This window comes from Thamnophis sirtalis, unplaced genomic scaffold (genome assembly GCF_051295495.1).
Source record: "Thamnophis sirtalis isolate CommonGarterSnake01/CBP01778 unplaced genomic scaffold, rThaSir2_p1.2 scaffold_6, whole genome shotgun sequence".
Lineage (NCBI taxonomy): Eukaryota > Metazoa > Chordata > Lepidosauria > Squamata > Natricidae > Thamnophis > Thamnophis sirtalis.
In genome coordinates this window covers 29,097,204-29,109,473 of record NW_028261386.1, presented here as the reverse complement: position 1 = coordinate 29,109,473, position 12,270 = coordinate 29,097,204, and the positions used below count along the sequence as shown (strand labels likewise).

General features: G+C 44.0%; 1 long non-coding RNA gene across 1 annotated transcript in view; it reads left to right on the top strand.

The window, feature by feature from the left end:
- Positions 1-4,854, top strand: part of LOC148044922 (uncharacterized) — a 45,856-nt gene extending 41,002 nt beyond the window's left edge. The window contains exon 2 of the long non-coding RNA XR_015696908.1: positions 3,573-4,854. This is a non-coding gene — a long non-coding RNA (uncharacterized LOC148044922). The remainder of the gene's footprint in view (positions 1-3,572) is intronic.
- The last annotated feature ends 7,416 nt before the right edge of the window (positions 4,855-12,270 follow it).

Here is a 12,270-nt window from a genome sequence, read left to right as displayed (position 1 = left end):
ACAAGGTACCAGACAGAGAAGTCTTCTCCAGAGCAGGCCTGCCATCTGTTCACACCCTGCTGATGAAAACCCAGGCACACTTGGCAGGTCATGTTGCAAGGATGCCAAACCATTGCATTCCCAAACAGTTCCTCTATGGTGAACTGTCTCAAGGAAAGCAATTGCAATGGGCACAAAGGAAGTGATACAAAGACATATTGAAAGCTCCCTTCAAGTCCCTGGATATTGACACCACTCCTGGGAAACCCTGGCTCAAGATCGATCAACATGGCACCTGCCGATCCACCAAGGCTGCCAGACATCTGAAGACAGAAGAACAACCATAGCACAAGACAAGCGAGCATTCCACAAAGCCAGAACTGCAAATGCTGCAACAATGATGCCCACACATCTGCTCGACATGTGGCAGAACATTTTGTGCCCATATATGCCTTACCAGCCACCTGTGGACACATCATGGACAGCCCACAACCTGTTAGATGTCAAGGTCCTCTTTGAACATGATGGACAAACATCATCATCATATTCTGCATCTACTCTGAAACCTCAAGTCCTGTTCCAAGTCCTGTTCCATCAATCCTTGTGTGCTATCATTGAAATGTCAAATCAATGTATAGCAAAACCAACAGAAGAATGTTAAGGAAGAAAAGCTGCAGTTTTTCCTTTATTCTGGGTTTCATCTCTTGCTCCTGAAACATTCTACTGGGGTTTGAGTGACTATCTCCTGTGTTATATTCACAAAGTCATGCCAAAAATTCTCAATTTAGAAAACTTTAGGTTCAGTTTCCCAGGAAAAAAAAAAGAAGGGCTAGAAGGAGAGAATGAAATGGTCACCGGTTTACATAGACTAATTGTAGTGAAAAAATAGTGGAAATTATTTCCCTGAAAACTGTTTTCTCTAAATGGTGTGTGAACTTGATACTCAAATAATTTTATTAGTGGATTGTATTAGGTATTACTAAAGATGAACATGCAGGGGAGAGGGAGGGATGTCAAATGCATCATGATATCACCATGCAAATGATGTACATAATTCACATTTTTGTGCAGTGAAATCATGATGCATGTGACAGCATTGCAGCATATCTCTCATACATGGTGCTTTACAGAAGACAAGATACCTTAAAATGAGACAGCTACATCTGGCAGCAGATTTTAGCTGACAAAAAGGAAAGAAAATGCTTATTTAATTTGTGGTTGAATTTTTGCTACTGGAGAAGAAAACAGATACAATATTTAGTTAGTAGAATAACTAAATGGAATTGATATCTTCTAGCATACTGTTCTCCGAAAAATTCTCAAGTTGATGGCCTGCTGGCTGGGGAATTCTGGGAATTGAAGTCCACCCAACTTAAAGTTACTCAGATTGAAAAATACTATAGCATGCTATGCAAACCTATCCGTGAAGCTGTCCCCTGTAGTTGTCAAAACAACTTACCTCCTCCAAAGCAGTGAGTATCTTAGGAAGACTCAGAGGAGAGGTTCCTGCTCTGAAGAATGTATAACTGAATTTTAGCACTGGGGAGAGAACTGGGAAATGTGGCAAGGGGAGATAGGGGTGCCGATGACGTATGTAAACAGCTTAACAGGCAGCCTGTTTTAAGAACTAGAGCTGGTGGTTTAACAGCAAGATTGTAAACCTTGCAACGTTGAGAAACCACAGCACTTTTATGATTCTGACTTTGATACTATGCAGTTCTGGGAAGTGGGGTGGGGGGGGTGGACAATAACTTCCGGAGTCTATAGGAGAAAGTTAGCAAACAGCTAGAGAAAGCCCCTAAACTTCAGTTTGTTTGCAGCTGGTCAGAAATACACATTCCCCTGTTGAGAGTGCCTGGCTTCAGGAAAAGCCAGATGGAGAAGCCAGAGCTTGGGTCAGTCTGGCCTTTCCTCGACCTACCAGGGAGGATTAAATGTGCTTGACCTTGTTGTGAGGGCTAAATTATATCCCTGGAGCTTTCTTCACCCTTTACTCCTTCCTCTCCCTTCCCAACTCTCAAATGATGCATCTTTAACATGTCGCAGCTTTCTGTTCTAAAGGTCTTTTGGTAACCCCAGGCATATTTTGTCCAGCACTTACTGTTTTTCAGCTGGAGTTATTTAGTCTAGCATTTATCTATCCCTCCCTTTCATATTGTGTACAAAGAATGCTCAAAAGCAGCCAAACACAGATGCAGAGAAACGGCTATTTTGATCAAACTGATAAGAGTACAGAAGAAAAGGGAGAAAGGGGAACGCAATTGGTTTGAGAAAATTTTGGAGAGCAAGAATCAACATCTTGATTTCTTAATTGGAAAGGGGGTGGGGGCGTTGAAAAAAGCAGATTTTAAAGCCAGAAATATCTTTTCTTCTGATTTGAAAGTTTTCCAAGAGAAACAAGACAGTATGTTAAGAGTTGTTAGCACCACAGTTTGTTTTAGAACTCACTAATAAAGGCAAATATACATGTCACAGGATAGGGTTACAGGATCCAAGCTAGGTCAGTCACTGGGACCAGAGCTTTAGTCTTCCGAGTCTAGACTCCGAGACTCATGCTGGACCCTACCTCAGGGAACTCTAGCAGAATGTTCTAGAACGTTCCATGATGAAGCTACAATTGGTCAATTTATGAGATCACATTATGTTTCTCAGAGTTAAACTGTTTATCTTGAGGCTTTTAAAGGCAACTTATAAAAGAATTTATTTTGCAAGCTATTTATTCTCTATTAATCTCCATCCTGCCAAATCACCCCATATCCACATATAAATATATTCTGTGAAAAGCAAAAATGTAGATTAAAATATTATTTAGAGGTAAAAGCATCTTCAAGGTGAGTTTTACATGTTTTTATCATTATGTTGGCAATGAAATGGAAATGGTTTGTATTTGATCCTTTTTCCAGGATATTTTTTTTCCTTCCAGTCTAGAGTACTCCGTAGGGATTTCCTAGTGGTCTCCCATCCCATGCCTAGCCAGGTCCAAACTTCAAAATTTTGAAATCACCCAAGGAAATCTTTTTTTTCTTTTTGTATATATAATTGACTCTATATAATTGATTCTACTGCTGGTTGAGTATGAACAAATCCTGCACAAATATCTGGAGACTGTTAGTTAAATGCAAAAGTCACTGACTACCAACAGATGTCTCTCAGAAGGGAAAGGAAATCTGTTTTATGTAAGCACTATGTAGGAAAAATATGCCAAATTAATCTTCTTTTTTAATATCTGATCAGTGAAGATATCTTCCAATTAAATTTCACTGGAATAATCTCATGAATTTTGTATTTATTTTATATTTATTTTATTTTATTAATTTATATCCTGCCTTTATTGTTTTGTACATACCTAATATTCCTTCCTCCACCTATTTTCTCCACAATTCTACAAGGTGGCTTGGACTGAGAGTGTGTGACTGGCCCCAAGTTTCATGTCTAAGGCGGGACTAGAATTCAGAGTTTCCTGTTTCTAGCCTGGTTCCTTATCCACTAGACCAAAGTGGCTCTTTTCTTATTATCATTATTTATCAATTTTTTCCTATTAATACTTGTTCATAACTGAAATAATCTTTCTATCTTTTATTTCTATCTTATAGAAAAGGAGATTTGAAAAGGAGATAGTGTTGCAGGATCCAATCGGTGGAATTCACTTACAGTACCTTCCCTACCAGTTCGCAAATGTGAGCACATGCGCCACATTACATCAGGGTGGGAGGATGGAGCCTCCCGCAGCTGCTGCTACCGGTTCACCCAAACTAGAGAGAACCAGCTGAATACCACCTCTGGATCAAAGGTTCATTCTCCCAAGCATTCAGGCTCATGCTGGAACTCATCATCAGGAAACTTCTTTCTCTCCAAAATATGCAGTGGATTGTTCTGTGGGTTTGGCAACAGGCATATATTACAACTGTTGCAGCATCCCAGGGTCATGTGATCAGATTGAATCCTGCAACATTATCATTCGTGAGATTTGATAATGTTTTACTTGCTGATATTACAAATACATTCACAAGAAATTAGGCTAAGAAATTTGAAAACTCTGTTCACTGCAGTCTTACCACACTACAGCTCAAGCCTCTATGATAAAATGTTTCTTTTAAGAGCATGTTCTCATGCAGGGGGTTTGCGTGCCATCATACTGAGTACCCCTCCTTTTACAAGATGGTCTCTGGATGCACAGAAACATTTATGTGGCATAAAGACCAGAACAAAATTACGAAACAGGAGAGTGAGCAAAGACATAGATGGGGAGAAAAATTATAAAATAGCTTATAGCACAGATGTGGATGGTTCATAGTAAAAGTCAGCATTCTTTGCTTCCTTCACTCATAAGGGAAGGCATCAAATGAGACAACTTGGACCTCAAGTAAGATAGCCTAAGCAGATTTTGGCAGTCTGGTTTCCCCAAAGATAGTTACATATAGGAGCTACAGCTCTTAATCTTCAAAAGTGGAAATGATGAGAGTTGAAGGACCTTATAGGAACCTAATTACCTTCCTTTGCTCTATCCTAATGATGGAAATTTTGTATCTGTCTGTCAGGAAAATAGATGTGAAAGGCCATGGGAGGGAAACAACCCCAAAATGCTGTTATGGAAATGCTTTTAGCATTGTAGTTAGGATTCTTAAGAATAAATAATTTTAGCAGTGTTATCTGTATCAAAAATACATGTATTGTACCATACTCTTTCTAAACATAAAAGATGTCAGGAACAAGAAAAAAAGGGACTTAAATTAAACAAGGGTAATTGATGAATTTACCTTTTGATATTATTGAGGTTTGATATCAGAAACAGCCTTTTCGGGGGTGATGAACCCAGGAACTTCTGCCTGCAGAGTGTGGACTGTCTTACTGAACTCCAATTAAATTCTCTAAATGTACTACAGACAGTCCTTGACTTACAATCATTCATTTAGCAACTACTGGTATATGAGATTACAATGGCATTTAAAAAGTGATGTACAATCGATCATCGCAGCTTCCCCACAGTCACGTGATCAAAATTGAGGGTTTGGCAACAGGCACATAAGAACAACTCTTGCATCATCCAAGTTGCTATTTGCAACTTTCCCAAGTGGCTTCTGACAAGCAATGTCAGTAAGTGAAGCTGGATTCACTTAACAACTGCATAATTCACTTAACAACTGCAAAGATTTTCGTTACAGGCTTGGCAAAAAAGGATCATGAAATCTCACCTAACAACATTGCTTAGCAATGGAAATTTTGGTCCCAATTGTGATCATAAGGGCTACCCTATTTGTATCCCCTATCCCCCCACCCTGACTTGAGTTGTGAGCCACCCTGAGTCCCTTCTGGGAAAAGGGTGGCATAGAAATATAATAAATTCAATTCAATTCAAGTTTGTCGCTTGTTTTTTTTTTCAGTTTAAATTTAAAACTGGGGCATGTATTTGTAGATATGAGTTTGTGGGATACATGTCAACAATTTCTAAGCCATTTCTTCCTATGGTTTACACAGGGGCACATCCTATATGCCAGGGCAGTGCCAAGCTGACCAACTACAGTAGCTAGGGAACATATTGTCCATTACCTATTCTCAGGTGCTTCTGGAAATGGGAAGGTAAAGTCTTTAATCAGCAGGTGGAAACCATCAAATATAGGGATATTTAATGACAGAACTGCAAGAAACTGAAGGTGGTGGGAATGAGATGGATGTTGTTTAACATTCCACATATGTGAGACTCAGGCTGAAAGAATGAGAATTACTCTAAAATCCCTGCTAAACCGTTCTCTGCTTTCTGGAGGCAATCTCAAACTATAGCAGTTCAGAAAGATTCTCTGGCTGACAATTAATATTAATAGGTAGATTTTGCCATGTGGCATTATCACACTGTGAGATGGGTGGACATACCATATGGGTTTTGGCAGGTATTAGATGTAATCAGAGGGATTACTGGGCTCGGAGAAAAAACAGAAAAATCTTGCACTTGTTTCTCCTTTTTCCTTCATGTTTAGATGCAGCTCTAGATGTGCTTAAGCATTTTTTCTGACTCTCGTTTTATTTTGCATCTTCTCTGAGTTTTCATGAGGGTGATCAGGAGCTACAGACCAAGACTGATTGTCTAGCTTTGGCTCTGGCTTAGCTTAATTGCACCATTTTGACTCAGCCTGACTGTTTCAGGATCCAGCTAGCTGTCCTGGGCAATGGGGCAAGACAAGAGGCTATGCCAGTGCCTCCCCCTCCTCTATAGCTCCCCAGGAAGGAGCAAAGAAGGCAGTCATGTTAAGTATGGTTCTTTGGGAAAACAATAACAGAGTTGGAAGGGACCTTGGAGGCCTTCTAGTCCAACCCCCTGCTTAGGCAGTAAACCCTACACCACTTCAGACAAATGGTTATCCAATATTTTTTTAAAAACTTCCAGTGTTGGAGCATTCACAACCTCTGGAGGCAAGTTGTTCCACTGATTAATTGTTCTAACTGTCAGGAAATTTCTCCTAAGTTGCTTCTCTCCTTGATTAGTTTCTACCTATTGCTTCTTGTCCTGCCCTCAGGTGCTTTGGAGAATAGCTTGACTCCCTCTTCTTTGTGGCAGCCCCTGAGATTTTGGAACTTTGCTATCATGTCACCCCTAGTCCTCCTCTGCAGTGACAGATTTGTTTTGAAGAAAAAGCAGTGGCTCTGAACTCCAAACCAGGTTGGAAAAGTGGAGTGAAACCACTGGTTTGTTTCTGAAAACTTCCATTGCTATATGTTCCCAAAAACATAACTGCTTGAGGGATAAATTGCAGGAGTTTTAAATGGGTGACTGACTGCCATGCTTCTAATTAGGATCCCACTTCCCTATTTAAATATAACTAATGGAGTAAGGCACACTTTTAAAAGCATGTATAGAATAAGTTGACCCAAGGAAGCATGTAGCAAGTATGATGTCATTCTGATTTGAATTGCTAGATCGGGAGGCAGAGCCCTGTGAATTTCTGTAGATACAGAAGTGGTAAATATTCATCTGCCACTTTAATTGAGTTTCAAAAACTCCTTATTTAGTAGAGGTTTCTTAGATTTAAGCTGCAATGTGCAACATGACAGGACAATATATTAAAATAACTAACCCGTATCAGCAATGGTTTTCACATTTTGTTTCCACCAGTTCGCCCCATGTACGCTCACTTCACCCCTTCTGTGCATGCACTTTGCTCACACACACACACCTTCCGCATATGTGCCCGGCCTAAAAAAATGTGCCAAAATAGAGTGGCATAGAGCTGGGGTGGGGAGTGAGCTCACCCGCAATTTCTTCAAGATTAATCTTTTATTACATTTTCATTTTCCTTTATACAATCACTTAAATACTGTGCAGTTAAAAAAAAAGAAGCAATAAACAACTCATAACACTTCTATCCTACATACACCCTTCCTTCTACCCCTCTAACTTTCATTTCTCCCTTCCAACAATCCCCTCTTCTACTTCCCCTCCCCCTCAGCCATTCCTTTCTCCCCTTCCCACCATCTCACCCTCCTTACATTCCCTTCTCACTCCCTCTTAATTCCCCCCTCTTCTTTCCCTCTACACCTCGCTTCGGTGTATTTCTAGTATTCATTGGTCTATTTGTTTTGTACTAAAACAAAAGGAAAATAAAAGGAAAAGAAAGAAGAAAAGAAAAAAAAGAAAAAAAAGCAACAGTATCCAAGTGCATTCATTGTTCTGAAAATTGAGTCTATATTTCCACCCTCCCCCCCCACCCCCTGAACCCCCCTCCCTGACCCCCTTCCGACTTCCCAGGTCCCATTCCCGGCATCGTTCTTTATCAAGCAAAGTCTGGAGTATATTGAAACCATATAGATTAGAAGTTACAAAATAATAATAATAATAAAAAAAATAAAGAACAAAAAAGAAAAGAATAATAAAAAGAAAAAAGGGGGGGGGGGAAACCCCGCCCCAAGAAAGAGAAGTCAATATACTCTCTAACATTAATCTCAGCTTCTCATTATTTTTAAAATCTTAAACAATGTCTTTTCCTGCTTCCGCATATAAATTTTATACCTCCCATCCTGCCTTTACCCGTGTCCGCATATATATTTTATCCTCATCCATTGCTCCTCTCATATTTACTCCACCCTCGTGTAGACTCTCCAGATAATCTTTCTTAACCTTGTATTCAAATAACAATTTATACAAAAATCAGCTTACATTCTGGATCAAGGTAATCTAATTGAACTTTCACTACCCTTCCATCTACCCCACGCCACCCGACTCCATTCATTCCAAACCACAATCCAAGAAAACTACGATCTCCGCTCTCCTTGCCCCAAAGAATAGATCATGCGCAGTTTAAATTAAGATTCAAACAAGTCTTATATAAGTCCCATACAATATATGTCCAAATTCAACACCGCTTCTTTCAGTCTCAATATCTCTTCATCGGTATACAGCTTTGTCATTTTATACCAGACAGGAGTCCTGAAATTTTATTCAGATTAAAAATTTAAGAAGTATTTTAAAGGCATAGCTGGATCTTTATTCTTTACTCTTCTGCCCTTCCGGAAGGGGAAAGCAACACCCTCCGCCTTGTAGCCACGTGTCCCGCTGCTTATCTTCTCCTTCTCCTTGTCTTTCTCCAAGTCCGGGTGAATCAGGAAGTCCCGCCTTCAGAGTTTTGTAGTAAAAATCTTGGGCTTCGCAAACAGAATTGAGACGATATTTTTGGTTCTCAAATGTGACTGTGATACCAGATGGCACTTCCCATTTATATTGTATCTGAGAATCTCTGAGTTTTTCAGTTAAGAAAGTGTAGTCTCTCCTTGCTCTTAATATTTGAGATGGTATTTCTTTAAAAACAATCAAGTCCTGTCCATCGATTTGCAGCCTGTTATTGTAGAACTTCGGTATTATCGCATTTCTGAATTCTCTTGTGGTGAAATATATAATTATGTCCCTCGGAAGCTGTCGTTGTTTTGCTACACACGAGTTCTGGCGATAAATTTTTTGAATCTGCCAATCAAAGTTAAATCCCGGACTTCCCACCGAACGTCTGAAAGCCTCAAAAAAAGTCTGTTTCAAATTGTCCTGTTCCTTTTCACGCAATCCTCTGACTCTTGCGCAATTTTTAAATCGGTATGATGAGTGCATGAGATTGTATGTGATTGAGTGAATGTCCCACTTTTACTATTTGTTACCATTGTACTTTATATGTTTTAACTTTTATGTGGGGACTGCTTGGGTGAGTGAATGAGTATGTCTGATTCGGAGGACCTGCCGGGGAAAGTGGGGGCCATTGGGGTGGTTGGGGGGACTACGCCCACGGGAGAGGGTCGGAGCATTGCGGTCATGACAGGGAGAGGCAGATATGGCGGGGACTTTAGGGCAGGCCATCATCGGGGAAGGAGGGCTCGCTGTGTCATAGAGATCCCTCCTTCCGGCCCTAGGAGTCCCACTCCAAGGTCAGATGGCGCGGGTGTTCAGGACCCTGGTCCCAGGCTGCTGTCGCTAAATGCCAGGTCTGTTGTTCATAAGGCCCCCCTCATCCGGGACTTGATAACTGATGAGGGCGCAGACCTGGCATGTATTACTGAAACATGGCTGGGCCCTGAGGGAGGAGTCCCCCTCGTCGAGATGTGCCCAGCCGGATTTCAGGTGCTACACCAGCCGAGAGCCCAGGGAAGGGGTGGCGGTGTGGCTATTGTAGTCCGGGAGTCTTTAGTACCTCGTAGGATCTCTGCTCCGGAGCTTGTCGGGTGTGAGTCCCTGCTAGTGAAGCTGGACCTCAAGGGTCAAGTGGGTTTGCTGCTTACGTACCTGCCTCCCAACTACGTTGCAGCAGCCCTCCCCTCGCTCCTCGAGTCAGTAGCCGAGCTAGCGGTTGAGTTCCCTAGACTTATAGTTCTGGGGGACTTTAACTTGCCTTCGCTCGGTGAACACTCTGATGGAGCGCAGGAGTTCATGGCTTCCATGACAGCCATGGGCTTGACTCAAGTAATTCGAGGCCCAACTCACTCAGCGGGTCACACGCTTGACCTCGTATTCCTCTCGGAGCAGTGGAGTTACGATCTTGGTCTGAGGGGTAATGAGATCATACCCCTGTCGTGGTCAGACCACTACCTACTGAGGCTAGACTTCCGGAGGCCAAACCCCCACCGTAGGGAGGAGGAACCGACCAGCTGGTTCCGCCCCAAGCGACTGATGGATCCTGTTAGGTTCCAGACGGAGCTTGGGGTTATTCCTGATACCCTCGCCCACAGTTCGGCGGAGACCCTCGTCGCTGCCTGGCACTCGGCAGCTTCGGAGTCTCTAGACCGGATTGCGCCGCTACGGCCCCTCCGGGTCAGCGGCCCCCGGAGGCCTCCTTGGTTTACTGAGGAGCTCCGGGAGGTAAAGCGCCGGAGGAGACGCCTAGAGCACTCGTGGAGGTCCGATAGGTCCGAGTCGAAACGGGCACTTTTGACAGCATGCACCAAGGAGTATATTCGGACCTTAAGAACAACAAAAAGAACATACATTGCCTCCTTGGTAGCGTCCGCCGAGTCCCGCCCAGCCGCCCTGTTTAGGATAACCCGCTCCCTCCTAAATAGGAGGGAGACGGGGGACTCCTTACAGGGTAAGGCTGAGGAGTATGTCCAGTTCTTGGCGGACAAAGTTGCCCGGTTTCGAGCGGACCTAGACTCCACCCCAGTAGATCCAGCCGAGACACAAGGAGAAAACTTGGCAAACCATCTCTGGGTTGAGTTTCAGGAAGTTGCCTCTGGGGATGTGGACAAGGCTATGCGAGCTGTGAGTGCCTCCACCTGCATACTGGACCCGTGTCCCTCCTGGCTGGTTGCCAACAGCAGTGAGGTGACACGAGGCTGGATCCAGGCGGTTGTTACCGCATCTCTTCGGGAGGGGTACTTTCCCACCGCGCTTAAGACAGCGGTGGTAAGACCCCTCCTGAAGAAGCCGTCTCTGGATCCAGCTGTTCTTAATAACTATCGTCCAGTCTCCAACCTCCCCTTTGTAGGGAAGGTTGTTGAGAAGGTGGTGGCTCTCCAGCTTCAGCGTACCTTGGAGGAAGCTAACTATCTTGACCCCTTCCAGTCTGGCTTCAGACCCGGTTACAGCACAGAAACCGCTTTGGTCGCATTGACTGATGATCTCTGGAGAGCTAGGGATGGAGGCCATGCTTCCATCCTAGTTCTCCTGGACCTCTCAGCGGCTTTCGATACCATCGACCATGGTATCCTTCTGCGACGACTGCGGGAGATAGGGGTGGGCGGCACTGTCTTGCAGTGGTTCTCCTCCTATCTCTCGGACAGGTCGCAGTCGGTGTTAGTGGGGGGGCAGAGATCGTCCCTGAGGCCCCTAACTTATGGGGTGCCGCAGGGGTCGGTCCTATCCCCCCTACTATTTAACATTTACATGAAACCGCTGGGCGAGATCATCCGAAGGCACGGGATAAAATATCACCAATATGCGGACGATACACAGTTGTATCTGTCCGCCCCGTGCCAACTCAATGAAGCGGTGGACGTGATGAACCGGGGACTGGAAGCCGTTAAAGACTGGATGAGAGCAAACAAGCTGATACTCAACCCAGACAAGACCGAGTGGCTGTTGTGTTTCCCTCCCAAAAATTTGACCACCATACCATCACTCAGGCTGGGGGGACAAAATTTAAACCCCTCAGAAAGGGCCCGCAACTTGGGAGTCCTCCTGGATTCACAGCTAACTTTTGACCACCATCTCTCAGCTGTGACCAGGGGGGCATTTGCCCAGGTTCGCCTGGTGCGCCAGTTGCGGCCCTACCTGAATCGGGAGGCCCTCACAACAGTCACTCGAGCCCTTGTGATCTCTAGGCTGGAATACTGTAATGTGCTCTACATGGGGCTGCCCTTGAAGAGCATCCGAAGACTACAGCTAGTCCAGAATGCGGCCGCGCGAGTGATCGTGGGCGCACCACGGTTCGCCCACATAACACCGATCCTCCGTGAGCTGCACTGGCTACCTGTTGGTCTCCGGGTGCACTTCAAGGTCCTACTCACCACCTATAAAGCGCTCCATGGTAGTGGATCTGGCTATTTGAGAGACCGCCTTCTGCCAATTACCTCCCTGCGTCCCATCAGATCGCATAGAGTTGGCCTCCTCCGTATTCCATCCGCCAGTCAGTGCCGACTGGCGACTACTCGGAGGAGAGCCTTCTCTGTTGCGGCTCCGACACTATGGAACAATCTCCCCGTGGAGATTCGTACCCTCACCACCGTCCAGGCCTTCCGCACAGCCCTCAAGAACTGGCTAACCCGTCAGGCCTGGGGATAATTTTATTTCGCCCCTCCCGAATGCTGAGTGAATGTTGAGTTTTATTG